The sequence below is a fragment of the Eucalyptus grandis genome, chromosome 9, assembly GCF_016545825.1.
Source record: "Eucalyptus grandis isolate ANBG69807.140 chromosome 9, ASM1654582v1, whole genome shotgun sequence".
NCBI classification, from domain to species: Eukaryota; Viridiplantae; Streptophyta; class Magnoliopsida; order Myrtales; family Myrtaceae; genus Eucalyptus; species Eucalyptus grandis.
In genome coordinates this window covers 2421045-2428221 of record NC_052620.1, presented here as the reverse complement: position 1 = coordinate 2428221, position 7177 = coordinate 2421045, and the positions used below count along the sequence as shown (strand labels likewise).

At 37.8% G+C, this 7177-nt stretch overlaps 1 long non-coding RNA gene across 1 annotated transcript; it reads right to left on the bottom strand.

Moving 5' to 3' along the window:
- Window positions 1-5250: 5250 nt before the first annotated feature.
- LOC108955220 lies at window positions 5251-5898 on the bottom strand. Its single transcript, XR_001981273.2, has 2 exons — window positions 5509-5898; window positions 5251-5403 (listed from the first exon to the last, which is right to left on the bottom strand). It is a non-coding gene; the product is annotated as an uncharacterized LOC108955220 (long non-coding RNA).
- Between the last annotated feature and the right edge of the window lie 1279 nt (window positions 5899-7177).

The window sequence follows — 7177 nt, the reverse complement described above, 5'->3', positions numbered from 1 at the left end:
TTATAATTTTAGCTAGTGTGAGTTGTGGACATTATTGTGGAAGTTAATTTATTTGCAAAACCATGAGGTTGCGTTTGACAATCGGGACAAAATTTGGAATATGATATAATTTATTCTATCCTACGTTTGGTACTCGCTCATGACAGGATAAAGTCGGATATAAAAAGGATATAGATATGATAAAATTATCCGATGAGGGAGGTGGGATAAAGATTGATAGGATTTCTAATATCCATAAAAGGAAGTTATTTTTATCAAATAACAAACTTATCAAATTAAAAAAAATTAAAATTATATTGAAATATAATAATATTTGAATTATAATTTAAGAAATTAAGAATTAAAAAATATTTTTAATTAATCTTATTTTATTTATATATTCAATTTTAATTCTATCTTATAATAAAAATTCAATCTATAAATTAAATATTTATATTTATTATATATTTTAGGTATGTGTGTATTTTATATATGTTAGTACATTTTACTATTTGATAAAATTTTATTAAAGAATGATGAAAGGGGAAAAATAAATAATAAAGAAAATAATATAAACAAGAGGAAAAATAAAATAAAAATAAATTAAGCAATAATGTTACTAGAGATTTTCATCATCTCCGTTTATGAACATTTATGTTCATTTATAATGATATGTCATTTATATTAAGAAAAATATACATGGTATGATGTGAACATATCCGACTTTACTACTGCGATTCACCGAACAATAGATATAATGTAAAATCCTATCCTATCCAATCTTATCCCGATTAAAAATCCGAGCGACCAAACGTAGCCTGAATTGTTAAATTGATTACTTGTTCTTTTATGCTTAGTATTAGACAAAGTAAACCTCCTTACTTGCACAACTTGTGCCCTAAGACATCAATAATTTTAGCCGACATGTTTTTGGATTGAAAACAAAATTCTATAATAATAAAAAATTCATTTTTCCATTTACATTTTTTTTTTAACCCGGAACCCCTAAACGGCCGGCAGCCGATAGGGTAAACCCAGGGCGAACTGGGCCACCACCAGACTTAGCCATGGGTGAGTCACACAATGGAGACACAGGGTTTCGAACCACTCCACCCTCGGTGGGGGAGAAAGTGCGAAATCATCGCGGCCACCATAGGCGGTGGTTTTCCATTTACAGTTGTTGATAAACTAGGAGTGTGTAAAATAGACTGCTCAAATCAAAGACCATCAAGACCAGACCAAACTGGTTGGTTTGATCTGATTTCCAATGCCTAAAAGTGGAATTAGTGTTTGGGTGGTCCGATTCCCATTTCCAAGGGGGAACCAAACTGAATTGACCACACACACACACACACACATATATTATTTCTTAAAAAATAAAAGTAACCAGTTTTTTTTTTTTTTTTTTCTAATTTCTTCATAACATATAGCATTAAGTAATAGAAAAAAAGTGACCAATTCTATTGGATCGGATTGAACCTGATAGTTCAATCTAGTTCCCAATCCTAAGACCAACGGGTCCCCAATTCCCAATTTTGGGAACTAGTTTGTGGAATATTATAACATCAATTGTGCTTTCCTAACCAACTGATTCCCTAGAAGAATTCAAATATTCTCGGCTTGACATCATATAAAAATTTGGTCTAAGATAAACAATTTTAGCATTGTACTTTCATTAAATGTCTTGAAAGTGGGTTTCTTTCCGGACCGTAAATAATTGATTTTTCGTTGATTAAAACCATTCTTACCTATATGCCAGATTGTAGGCAACCCAATCTCACCCAACCCATTAAAAATGAGTTGAAACCCATTTTGCCACCTCTGCAAGAGACTGATGTATTACCTATGGCCATGTGGGGGCCAAGTTTTTGAGACATGTTGAAAAACAGTTAACTATTTGTTTCTTTTAAATTAACAAAACTAGAAAGAATACACAAATGTCACTAAATATCGGAGAACGGTATATTCATATCGCATTTACTTCAAACTAATTTTCATATTATAAATAATTTCAAACTGGGCATCTCGCGTAAATGTATTAATTTGGAGTTTCTTCATGATACAGATTTTAGTTTCATGAAAATATGACACAAATCAAGCAGTTTCAGATTTTTTATGACCAAAAAATTAGTTTGGGTTAAATGAGGCACTGGTGTACCGCTTTCAAATATCAAAATCTGCAACTTGTTTCAATAATTTAGTGAAAGAGTAGGGAATTTTATTCCCAAGATCTAATGAAATGAGTAACAGAACCACGAGATATGGTTAGTAGTGGCAATTGAAGCTCTACTCTATGCGAGAATTCCTCTATAAGACACATGGATATAAAATTTAGATTGGATTGTGTAGGTTTAACTTGCATGTGCTGATTGGCTATATGAAAAGTTGATTATTGAGGACCAAGTTTTTTTTGGAAAGCAATTATTACTTTGTTACTTTTGAATCAAGAAAACTAAAAATTTTTAATATTCTACAATAGTTGTTTATTTATTTTATTTAGGGTTAATACCTTGGAAAATCCAAAACCGGTAAATTTGTGACAAATTTACCCGAAATTAATCTTTTGACCAGCAAAAATCTCAAACTGATACACTTATGACAAATTTACCCAAAATTAATTTGTTCAACCGTCACAAACCTCAAACTGGTATATTTGCGACAAATATACCATATGTTAAATTGGATAATAACACAAAAAATAACTAAAATTATACAATTGTGAAAAATATATAGTAAAATCCAAAACTAGTATATTAGTTTGCTGTCATATGTCATGTAATTTAGTAATTTGATAGTAAAATTTAATAAAAACTAACAGATAATAAATTTATCACAAGTGTACTAATTTGACCTAAATTTATTAAAGGAGTAATAGTTTGGGATTTTGATGGTCAAAAAATTAATTTTGGGTAAATTTATCACAATTATTCTAATTTGGGGTTCTTCAGGATATTAATTCTTTCCTTGATATTGAGAAAACTAAATCCATTTTACACTTGTACATAAGCAAATATTTTCTTTGCATAAAAAAAAGAAAGATAAATATCTGTTGAAGGAAGATAAGTTACTTCTAATATTTTCCTTTTTTGTACCCAATCATGATGAAGTAGGTAAATTTATCGGTCGTTCGTGTATATATGTATTTATATATATATATATATATATTAATTATGTTTCTATTAGAGACTACAATATTTATTGTACTATGTTGTGTACGAGTTGAATGTATCACAGAAAAAATGATCTTTTTTTTTTTTAAATAAAAAGTTTATCTCTATGCCAATGATTTTCGTTAGTTGACTTGTTCAGATGGATTAATGATTTGACGTTATTTCTCAAATTTATAACATCCCCTATGACAAGCCAATGCAATTATTTACATTTCGTGACTTTTTGTTCATTCCCGTATTCAGATTTTTATCAGGTTCAGCAGTGCATCTTCACGTGCAAATACGGCTTGAGATATTATCTCTTTTTTTTGGCATCTCCATAAGCGATGTAAGTATCTGCATCTTGATGGTTACATACATATAGCACTTGGATAAATTCATCTTCGCTTCAAGCATTGATTGAAATCTCCTTCAAGTTCTTTTGGATCTATAATTTGTGAAAGTGAACCTGGCATTTTCAATGTCGCTCTTCGACAGGCTTTCTTCAATGGTAAAAAAGGCAGGATTTTCTTTGCTCCTCTTTCTTTACCTTATCTTTTCGTTCTTTATCCCTTTTTCTAGTTTCCAAAACCGCCCTCCTCCTTACACCACCAAAACACTGTCCGTCCAGCCACCGTCCGTCCGTTGTTGCGGCCTATTGTCATCACCACACGTGCATGAGCCATCACCCGATTCGTGGCCATAGAACTATATATCTTAATGCCCTAAGATCAGTAAGATTGGTAGATGAATGAGTTAAATTTACAGTCCAGATTATGGATCATAAGATATGCAAAGTCATCAGGAGGGTGATTGGAAGCTAAACCGTAATTTCGTGGAAGTTGATGTTGTTCGACTGATGAAAGATGTAACGCAACCACCCAGAGAAGAACAAAACTCACGGAAAGACAGTCTTCTAAGTTTAAGTAAAAAAAGGCAAAAGGGTCCGTGCAGCTGCTTTTTAAAATCCTGACGCTGGTAAAGTTCCAGGAAGAGACAGAGGAATCCCGCGTCCACCTCGATCGTCCCCTTGCCATCGCCGTCGCACCTCAACAGCGAGAACAGATGCTTGCATCCGCACTCGCCCAGTGCCATCAGGGTCCTGCAGCTCGGCGCAGACCCGTCCATCACCTGGAGGCCCGAGAACGCCGGGTACCCGACTTCACCGTGTCGGTCCGCCTCAGGGCGGTGGAGTTCGCAAAGCTGCACAGCCCCCACGAGTCCTCCAAGAAGGGCGTTGACGCCAGGAAAGTCGCCAGCATCTGGCTGCTCTCGAACCTGCATCAGTAAACGCGATTGGGGGGCAAGGAGGAGGGACTTCGACATCCGGCAGTAAAAGGGCAATGGAGAGTTGGGTGCGTCACGCACGGTGACGGCTCGGCCTCCATGGAGAGCGCCCAAGTCTTTCGGCGTCTGCTTCGGGCTAGAAAGTCTGGCCCTGGGCGTGTTTGCGAAAATGTCTGAATGGGAGTGTATTGCTCCGAAAGTTGAGAGCGACCTATATGAAGAACGGTGGGCCAGCGAACCGGCACGCAAGGATGGGGTTGCTCGGTGCTGCGATGGTTCTGCGGAGATACGGCGAAGAAAAGGAGTTGACAGTAAACGACCTTTTGAAGAAGATGAACTTTTCTTAGGACAAAATACACAACCGCCTTAGAGAATAGTCAGCGTCAGCTAAAATAGACTAAAGTTTTATTCTTTATAACTCAATTGACAAAAAACCCAAAAAGTATGTTTAGGTTTAAGACTTTATTGTAACTTTCACACCCTTTAAACCCTTTTCTTTGGGGAAGAATACGTAAATTGTCTTGCATCGTTTAAGAGAATTTGTCGCAAATGACACAATGAGATTTCACCATGGTAGCACAACTACGCGACCATATAATTAGGAAGAAGTGATACCAATAATAAGGGCATTGATCTCAGATTCAGATAATGTGTTAGATCATATAGATATGGTCTGCTAATAATGTGTCGGATCATATAGATATGGTCTGCTAATACACGACCAGCTTTGGTATAGCAAATGGCATTTGGTAATGCGAAATAATGCAAATGGCAATGTGGAAAGAGACTAAACATTTGGATTAGCTTGAAATGGGACTTCGTTGGAACGAGGGGACGCCCAGAATACCGAAGGTTTGCTTGCCAATTCAAGAACATCCAGACCCCAGCCATGCACATGACGCTCTTCAACCGGCTAGAGTACATTCGCTCGCCGGATTTCCACCGGTCACCACGGTGACGTCGCCGAACTGACGGGCCATTCCCCCCACTTTCAAAAGAAAAAAATACGCACGAGAAAACAAGACATCAAGCAACGAATCGAGGAAAAAACGTATCAGACTTGTCTAAGCACCAACAAACGCGCAGAACCGACCCGAAATTCAGAGGAGACGAGATCTCGTTCGAGCATTTGATCGAACAGGTGGTGTGCATCACTCGCTCGAACCAAACAAAACACCCCGATCCGGCGAGTCCGAAACATAGCACCGAGGGGAGCCCAAACAGAGGCCGTCGGCAATGCTTCCCACCGATTTTACTTGCCTTCTCTCTCTCTCCTCGACCTCTCCCTTCATCGAGCCCCAGAAGGCCCTATTTATAGGGTGGAGGGTCCGGTCGACGGAGGCTTCGGCCGCCGGTCCTGGCGCGCCGACCGGCGAATTCCCTCGGCCGTCCACTCCACAGCAGGCCTAGCCCTGCTCTGCTTCGCCGTCCCATCCGTCGCCGGCTACCCTAGTTAGGGAATCCCGCGCGCGTGAAGCGCAGCAGAAAGGAGGAAGGAGGAGGGAGGAAGGAGGCCAGGGCTGGGCCGAAGAAAAATTGGAAGGGGATGGGCCCTGGGCCCGCGCGGGAATTAAAGGAGAAGGGAAGAGGCTAGGGCGACGGCCCAGCCCTCGTGGGCCTTTTTTGTCAAATAATAATTTTTTAAAATATATATTCTATTTATACATAACTTTAATCACAAACATTTAGCTAGGTGTCAACATCTACAAATTAAAAGAATAAAGTAATCAATTTGTTGTGGTAGTTCTAATATCACCCCTCTTCTTGCCCAACACAGCTGCAGCAATTACCACAGCTACCATCAGCACAATGGCTCCGCGAGTGAAATAGTTTCCCCATCTCTTCATCCACCTCCGTTGGGAGTGTTCTCCTAATATCACCAACGCTATGGCCAAAATCAAGCAGATTATATATACCATACCGAGCCAGTCTAGGCAAGTATGCTGATTCACCCCAAAATAGGCGGTTGAAGCACATCCTAACAACGTGGCATTCAATGCTAACCTCGACGTCTCTTGATTCTCACTTATTCTTTTCTCTTTCAGGTGGATTTGATTTTTGGCTTCTGTCCCTACTTCTCCGCATTCCTACAACAAAAAGATAGTTGTTGGATAAAGGTATTAAATGCATGTAATCTAAAATATATTTTGAAGAAGGGGAACGGGCTTGCTCTATACCTTTTCAGGAATGTTAATAATTACATGTTCTTGCTTTTCGACATTGCCTGCCTCCATCATTAGACTTTGGATAACCCCTTTGCCTTTGCCATCGCATGCCTTATTCAGCATTGGAGGGCCTTGAATGTCCTCCAATATTTCTTTAGGATTCTACACTCCACCGCCAAGAATCGAAGAAACACATAAGAAAAAAGAAAAAGAAAATAGAAAAAATAATGCTAAAAAATGATATTTCACACCTCAATTTACATTTAAGAAATCATCCACGAACTTAAAGCACTGGTTGGCGAGACTTAATATATCTATTTGTTAACTCAACTTTGGACAGCTACAAAGAATATTGCAATCTCATGCTGTCAAACTTAACACTTTTTTCTTGTTGTAATCAAGTGCACAGAACGAACCTACTGTTAAAAGAGGAGAAGAAGACTCTGCGAGCAAGCAACAAAATGCAAAGACGCATGCCTTATGAAATATTTTAAAAAAGTCATAAACATTTTACATTTGTGCCAATTTAGTCCTAATTTTTTGTGTGTGTCAATTTAGTCTTAAATTTTTTTACGTTGTGCCAATTTTTAATCATTT